At 35.1% G+C, this 7422-nt stretch overlaps 1 long non-coding RNA gene across 1 annotated transcript in view; it reads right to left on the bottom strand.

The window, feature by feature from the left end:
• LOC308650195 overlaps positions 1-5171 on the bottom strand; it is an 87100-nt gene extending 81929 nt beyond the window's left edge. The window contains exon 1 of the long non-coding RNA XR_014022275.1: positions 5145-5171. This is a non-coding gene — a long non-coding RNA (uncharacterized lncRNA). The remainder of the gene's footprint in view (positions 1-5144) is intronic.
• Positions 5172-7422: the final 2251 nt, after the last annotated feature.

Here is a 7422-nt window from a genome sequence, read left to right on the forward strand (position 1 = left end):
CTAAAATACCACCAAAATAACTTAATTAATTTGGAAGACTCTATAGAGATGATATAATACTCCTTGTCCTTCTTTGTCTGTTTCTCATTGTGATGTCTCACTCTTTCCAGCCTTTCCTTAAATATCTTCCTTGTATTGAAATTCACTTGCATAGTTGTTAACAGAGCCAGTCTCAGGAAAACCTTGATTTCAATAGAATGCCTTCTTATCCTGAGTCAAATTCTATCTTTGTTATTGTATTTGTATTTATTAGCCCCAGCTTCACCATTTGGACCTAATTAAAACAAGAATTATCTCTTTCTCTTGAAAAATATTTCCTAAAACACATTATTCTTGAATGGCTGCTTCTCTTGCTTAATGTTTCAGTCCCTTCACTTGGTCCTCATAAGGGTAGATTTTTTCAGTTCCCTCTCCACCCTGGGCTAGGGGTTCCTCTGTGTAGACTTTGTTATATTCAGGTTTTCACACCTGAGCACACTACTCCTGGTTTGAACGTCCTAGAAAAAAAAATAGAGATGTTTATGGATACATTGCTATTTCTGTGTCTGTTTTTTATTGTCTCATTTCTACAATGCCATACATCACTCAGGCTCCGCTCACAGTAAGCACAGGTTCCCACTGTTTGTCTTTGTTTCTGTTTCTTTCTTTCTTTCTTTTTTTTTTTTTAGTCTTGATGTAAATTGATGCTTCCTCCAGCTGCTTCTACCCACATGTTTATTTGAACTCAAGTCAGTTTTTATTTACTAAATTTCATCTTATGAAGCCATGTGACAGCATACATTTTGAAATTAGACTTGGTGTGGCAGAGACCATTCTGCATTCAACATCTATTTCTGATTTTGGCCAGGCACCCAGGTAGGCCACATGGATTACTTTCCTAGGGGACCCAGGTAGGTCATTTGGGTGATTCCTAGGGTTGCTGTACAAAGTAGCATAGACTGTGTGGTTTAAAATCACAGATTTATTCTGCCACAGTCTTGGAAGTTGGAAGTCTGAAATCAAGCTGGTGTGTCAAGTTTGGCCAGCTCTAAGGGCTCTGTGGAAGAATCTGTCCCATGCTTCTCTCCTGGCTTCTGGTGGTTGTTGGTAATCTTTGACATTTCTTGGCTGGTATGTGCAGCCCTTTAATCTGTGCCTCCTTCTTCATGAGGTGCTTCTCCCTGTGTGCTAACATGACCATCTTCTGATAAGGACACTAGATATAATAGATTATAGACTGACTCTACTCCTGTATGAACTCCTTCTAAATTTAATAATATCTGCAATGACCTTATTTTCAAATATAATCACATTATGAGGTATATTGGATGTTAAGATTTTCACATATCTTTTTTAGGAGAGGAACATTTTATCCCACAATACCACTTTACTCAAACTTGCCTGCAGTTGCATATATAATATAGGTTATATGATAGTTCTAGCTAGTAGAGTGTGAAAGCCACTGGGGTGTGACAACTTCTGCTTTGACCTACAAAACTATCCTATGTTCTCTTTCCTTTCTGTTAGCTATACACAACAATAAGAAAGAAGAGTCATATGAAGCAATGACATAGGGATTCCAATTCACCATTTGGAGGAGGTCACCCCTGGGGTAGCAGTACTTTCTTTAGGTGGTTTGGAAATTGATTTATTTTATGTTGAGACATTATTCTTATTTTATTTGATTTTTTTCTTTTAATTTATTGGTTCTTTTTAGTTGATAACGGAATCTATTTTGATATAAATATACAAGCATGGATTCTAGACAGAGGCCCCTTCTTGTGGATATACATGATGGTTGGTTTCTTTGTATTGTTTTCATATACATACATCGGAAAATCATGTCGGATTCATTCCACTGTCTTTCCTTTTCCTATTCTCCCTTCTTTCCCTCTATTCCCCACTATCTAATCTACCACACTTCTATTCACCCTCCCCCCACATTGTATGTTAGCTTCTGAGAAAGCATTTGACCTTTAGTTTTTTTCAGAACTGGTTGACTTCACTTAGCTGATAGTATTCAGATCTATCCATTTGCTGACAAACGTCATAAAGTCACTCTTCCTTATGACTGAGTAATACTCTATTGTGTATATATACCACATTTTTTTGTCCATTCATCTATTTAAGAGCACCTAGGTTGATTCTTTAGCTTAGCTATTGTGAATTGAGTTCCTATAAGAACATTAATTTTCAGGATATATAAAGAACTTAAAAAATAAGTTAAACACCAAAAACAAACAAATAACCCAATCTAATAAAAGGGTAAAGGAAGTGAAGAGACAATTCATAGAAGAAGAAATCAAATGGCCAACAAATATATGAAAAAAAAATGTTCAACATCTCTAGCAATTAGACAAATGCAAATTGACACTACACTGAGATTTCATCTCACTTAAGTCAGAACTGCAAATATCAAGAATAAAAATAACAGTAAATGTAGGCAATGATGTGCAGAAAAAGGTACACTCGTATATACATTGATGGTGGGACTGCAGATTGGTGCAACCACTCTGGATAGCAGTATGGAGAATCTTGAGAAATTTGGAATGGAACAACAATTTTAATTTATTTTAGCATTGTACTATAAACTTGCCAATTCAAAACTAAATATCCAAACTGACTCTGGTTCTACCACTTACTAGCTATATGAATTTGGGTGAGTTATTTAAACTAAGTTTATATAATCTGAATAAGAATGGATATAATTCTATCATTGAATCATTTATTTCTGAGTCCCTACTAGATGTCAGGACCAGGAGTCTATCAGGGAATTTTAACAGATTATGCCTAACGAGGCCTGCTCCGGGAACACGCAATGAGACATGGAGGAGATAGAGCTGAGAGTCAAGAGACTGAAAATCGACCTGGAGAAGCTTCCACTCAAAAGGAAGAGATATTAAAGAAAAATGAAGACAACCCAGCAAGACCCAGCTGAAAAGCTGATCTCATGGGAAGACGTGAAAGAGCTGACAACACACGCTTCACAAATGATTGGACTGGTAGAGAAAAATAAGACCCCATTAATGATGATGGTAGCTACAGTGATTGCCCTGCTGGGCTGTCAGGGTGGCGAGTCTTCAGAGCGAAAGTGCAGAGACTCTAGAGAGTAAATCATCGCCTACTTTTTAAAAGAAAAAAGAGGGACTATGTGGGAGGCCATCCTCACATGTGATTTGAGTTATCTCCCTGGCTGGGTGAGAGGCGCTTAGATACAGCTGTGTCAGAGCTTTCCCCACCCTTCTCAGGTCCGAGGGTTTGTCCGTGCAGAGGCGTGTCTGGCCCTAACCCTGAAGACCCAGTCGTCGTCCCTGACCTTGGGATGCTGCCCCCCTTAATCTTCATTGGATGGGGTTTCCCCAGAATTTTTTGTTCCCCAATAAAAGTCCACTCCCTGGCGTGTTCTCTCTCTCTCTTGCTAACCTCTTCAGTAAACCTAGCTACCACAATAGGTGGCTGGAGGCTGGAGCTAGGAGGAGCTGTTTGGAGCTGGTTTAAAGGTTTAAAAAAAAAAGACTTTGGTTTTATTTTAAGGATTTGGTAAGCAATTAGAGCAGTTTTAGCAAGGAAGTCATATGATTTTGTTTTTTATTTTTAAAAGATCTCTCTGATGACTCTACTTATGTATAGCAAAGAAAATATGAAAACATTTACTAGGCATTTGCAGGAATCAAATGAGAAATGATAGTTACTTAGACTAGAATGGCAACAGGTGATATAATAGAATTAGATGGTTTTATGGACAAAATATGTAAAACTTTTAGTAGAGCACCTGCAATAATAATGATGATGATGAAAATAGTAATTGCAATAATGATAGCATAATAATAATATTCAGCAACCATTTCAGCCTTGAGAATTCTATTCTTTAGCTCTCCCTTTCAATTTCATGTACTGTGAACATTTGAATTGCATTTAGTTAATATTCTTTCTTGGATCATTAACAAAGTTTTCAACTTTTAATTCAGAGTTTTATCTTCTATCTACTGATACCCATTAAAATGATATTAAATGCATAAAGATGATATAATTATACAACTACAAACATAACAGAAAGTGAGGTGTCAGCAGAGCAGAACTTTGAAGATAAAAATCAAATGTACTGATGAAGCCCAGAGAGCGCTGCAACCAACCAAGGAGAGAGCAAAGCTTCCCCTGACGACAGAGTACATGGCCATAGAGGACTGGAGTGAGATATGGGTCTGAAAGAGAAAGAATGATTGAATTCCTGTAGGTGTAACAATCCTCCTCCATCCCTGATGAAGACTCCAGGAAATAACTACCCAAGAAAATGGAACAAAACAATTTGTCAAAGAAAAATTATTCTCTGATTAAATACGATTAGTATATTTTGCCACTTAGGAAACTCCAGCCCCAGTGACTAACATCCATCCCTAGTCACAGTTTGGCAAATCTACCACTTAATAAAACCCATTTTTGAACAGAGTGGAATAGGTCAGCTATTTTATTAAATCACTTTGAAATATGAAAGGAAATAAAGGTCATGAAATAAATAGCAAAATTTATCCTTAGAATGATTTATGTGTGTGTTTGATATAAAATATATGCACACTATATACTATATGTACCTACATATACTATATGTACATACAAATAATTCATAACAAATTAAGGAGCAAAGGAAAATATTTAAAATTTGAAATACTGTCAAAATTAATAATAGAAAACATTACTTGATGATATACTTCAAATATATATTAAAACACATAATTATGAAAAATCTGAGAGTAAACATAGCAGTTATTTATGCAGTATCCATTTAAGGTACTCAGCATTGAACTGGAATTCTAAGACAGGAAGACAAAAAAGAATGGGGAAGAAATTATTATAAAAATAGAAAAAAAATTCTATATTATGGGAGATGGGTTCAAACTAAAAGAGCTTGACAAATATTGAGAAAAATGAGTGATAATTATAAAATCTCTTTGTAAAATCATAATACACAGCAATATTCTGAGAATCTAATGCTGCACGAGTAGCCACATTGGAAATGTTAATTAGTTTGATTTAGTCATCCCCCAATATACACATATATCAAATTTTTATATTGTACATCATAAATATACATGATTTTTGTTTGTCAATGAAAAAAAAGTTTAAAATCTTTAATGACTTCAAACAACAGCAACATTTAATTTACTCACAAATCTGCAGTTTGGGCAGGGCTCCTCTCATCTCTGTTCTTTGTTGTGTAAACTGGGGCTGTACAATGACTGGGACTGGAGTCATTTGGAAGTTCACTCTCACATGCCTGGGACTGGGAAGGCTCAAACATCTGGACTGAACAGCTGGGTCTCCTCAGGCATTTCTGTCTCTGTACAGTCTGTCCATATGATGCTTCCAGCATGGTGGCTTTGGGGTTACTAAACACCCTACACGTTAGCCCAGAGATCCTAAGGCATATATCCCAAGGGAGAAAGGCAGAAAGCTTTTTTTCTCCCCCAATAAACATTTTAGTTTAGAATTTAAATTTACAGACATCTAAATTGAAATTGAGAGTGGAATGGTAAGTACCAGAGGTTCAGGAAAGTGTGGGGAGAGAAGGAAAAGGAAAGGATGATCAAGAACTTCTAGCGTGCTATTCTATAGTAGGGTGATTATAGACACCAATTGTGTACTGTGTAAAAAAAAAAGACTGAAAGAATTTTGAATGTTTTCACCATAAAGAAGTGAAAAAATGTGTCAGGAAATATGTTTAATACAATGACAAATGTGTACATGTATCTAGGCAACCCATTATTATATAATTTTTTGTGTTTTTTCTATTGCTAAAAATTAATTTAATTTAAAAATTACAGAAATGTTGCAAAGGGAGTATAACATCCCTATAACACTCTGTAGCTTTCCCCCTGTTATTAACATCATAAGTCAATTTAATACATTTGTCACAATTTGTCAATTGACGTGATATTAACCAATATTGACGTGATATTAACCAAACCCCATACTTTTTTCATATTTCATTTGTTTTTCCTTTTTGGGGATTATTGGTCAGGTATTTTGTAGAATGGCCTTCAATTTGAGTTGAGGTGATCTTTTTCTCCTGAGGTTGTGTGGGTCTGGGAAGGAAGTCCAAAGAGCTAAAGTGCCATGCTCCACAACATGGTGAAGCAACAGGACTCATCACTGAAGCTGTTGGCCCTACTCCTCTCATTAGGCAGTGTTTCCGCGTTCTGTTCCTCTACTGCAGAGTTATTATATTTTCCTCTTTTATCTACTGAAGTATGTGGAAGCCAGTCAGTAAGCAAAGGCCACAATGAGGGGTGAGGGTTTATGTTCTAACTTCTTGAGGAGCACCTACCCTATAAATAGTTTAGAATCCTGTATGGAACATTTATCTCTTCTGTACCATTTAGTTTGTAATCATAGTAATATGTAGTCACAGATATTTATTTTATATTTTTGCTTTTAATTTAATATACTATGTTGTTGCTCAAATTTTGAAACATTAAGGGTTCTTTCAGTTGGTAGGTAGAAGGAGGACAGGGGAGTGTAGGAGAGATTATGAATAGTATTTACTTGGTTAGCAATAAAGGGACTCAGTAACGCTATCTATAGTTGATAAGCAAACAACAAACTTAAAACAGACATTTAAACCAGGGAGTAAATATTTTAGACTTTGTTGGTAATGTGGCCTCTGTTACACTACAAAAATCAACCATTATAGCACAGATATAACCACAAATAGGTGGCTAAGGTCGTATTAAAAAAAAAAAATTCCTTACAAAAGCTGGTAGCAAGCTTTATTTGCCCAATAGGATTTGATTTATCAATGCCTGTTTTATTTTTAAATTTTTTAAGATATAAAAAGTGGTACTGTAACTTTAGTGAGAAGAGGTGAGAATGAAGCATATTTTTATATAAGCTAAATATCTAAAGCCATAAAATTACATGAAATACATTAACGTATAAATTGGTACATCAACAAATGGTAATACGGGCATACCTTTAAAAACCATTTAAAGGGGGCAACTAATGGCAATGTGGATACGTTATTTAGAAAATGAAGATGAAAAAACAAAATTGCATGCTTCTGAGGTGTGTGATTGAGGTGAGAATAGGAACTATGGTTTTTAATCATAAGCTACTCTATATTTAGGAGAGTAATAAATATTTTGTAAGTCACTTAGATAAAAATTTTAAAGAATAAACTATTCAATGAAATAGATTCAGAAACAGATTCTCAATTTGCTAATTAATACTTATTATCCTTATTATTATTAAAACCAACATAAACAATCCAAACTGCATTCTTGCAAAGAATATAATGTTTCATGTTATTCTGAAAGCTATAGCAAAATGTTTTTTGATTTCATGCTCAAATTTTGAAATTATGTGAAGCAATATTGTTAAAATTCTCTGAATCACCAGTTTCTGTCTTATTTTAAACAAGGTCAGAAAAAGGACCAGTAGGCAATGCCT

This window comes from Spermophilus citellus, assembly GCF_964194105.1.
Source record: "Spermophilus citellus genome assembly, chromosome: 5".
Taxonomy (NCBI): domain Eukaryota; kingdom Metazoa; phylum Chordata; class Mammalia; order Rodentia; family Sciuridae; genus Spermophilus; species Spermophilus citellus.